The sequence below is a fragment of the Cyprinodon variegatus genome, unplaced genomic scaffold (assembly GCF_000732505.1).
Source record: "Cyprinodon variegatus isolate N-32 unplaced genomic scaffold, C_variegatus-1.0 Scaffold495, whole genome shotgun sequence".
Classification (NCBI taxonomy): Eukaryota; Metazoa; Chordata; class Actinopteri; order Cyprinodontiformes; family Cyprinodontidae; genus Cyprinodon; species Cyprinodon variegatus.
This window is the reverse complement of record NW_015150948.1, coordinates 463,011-464,359: the sequence shown is the minus strand read 5'-3', so window position 1 is coordinate 464,359 and position 1,349 is coordinate 463,011.

Genomic DNA, 1,349 nt, shown 5'->3' with positions numbered 1-1,349 from the left:
GCGCCTTGGGATTCCCCTGGAGGAGCTGGACCAAGTGGCTGGAAGAGGGACGTCTGGCAACTCTAATGTCTGAGCTAACTCTTCCAGGTCTGATCTGAATTCTGCATGGAGTGACTCCAGTCAGGATGTACCCCTTAAATGGCAGGAAGGAAAAAAAGCAATGGTTAGTTTAAGGAAGAGTTTTCAGATGAATTAAAAAAATGCAGCTGTTCGTCTTAACAAAATAAAGAAGTAATGTCGTCTCGTCGCCCCATTTAATCCTTCAGCCTCTTTAAGTCCCTTTTCTCTCTCACCTGATTTTAAATTATATTTTTGCTTTTTAATCTGTAATTCAATTTTAGTTTAATTCCTCCATTTTTAGAACATTTCACCTGATTTTATGTCCTACTTACTTTAATAATTTGAGTTTTTAGCTATGAGTTACTCATTTTCTGTAAGAGTTTGGAGTTTTCAGTTTCTCAAAAGAAATTAAAATGCATTTTTTTTCCACTTAGGATAGTGTAAGGTTTAAGCACTGCCTTAATTTTAACCTGTTTCTCTCTGGGCCTGAGGTGATTTCTTGGAACTTCGCCTCTTTCTAGTTCCATTTTGTCAGAACATCAAGTCTCTTTCCCTCGTGTCTTCATCTACTGGTAATTTGACCATAATCAAAATATGCACACCTGTATGCTGGTGCTAAGCGAGCGTCCCACTCTAGATTCCTCATGTCTCACCAAAATTAAATATGTTTCTTGCTATATTTACAAACCTTCCTCATTGTGTGTAAAAAACAAATCTACCTTTCTCCCCCAATAGAAACTGTTAGCTCTAAATTAATTCTAAATCTAAAACTCTTTGCCAACCGAAGATATCTCACCGTCTCAAAAACATCAGTTTGTACTTTACTGCTGATCCCTGGAAACAATAAGTCAGAATTCCCCCTTCTTCCATCTATTTGGGTTGAGGTCAGGAATTAATCCCAGGTTGATCAGAAACTTTCAAACCTGCTCACAGAAAAATCAGTTAAGGAAATCCACTTGACAACGCCAAGTTGTTGTGGAGGAAAGATATCTAAATCAAATCAAATCTAATTTATTTGTATAGCCCTTTACAATAGCCAAATGGTTCCCAAAGTGCTTTACAATAAAGCCATAAAAACAATACATAACACATATAAAACATACAAGATACAATTAAAAGTGCTGTATTGGTGCAGCGCTGCAGGACATTAAAAGCCTTCCAGAGGTGCATAGAAAGGAGCACACAGAAAGAGGACATCTAAGAGACAGTATTATAGTCAGAATTAAATGCTAATTTAAAAAAGTGGGTTTTAAGCTTATTTTAAAAAAAAAAAAGGCTGAGGTCAGTAG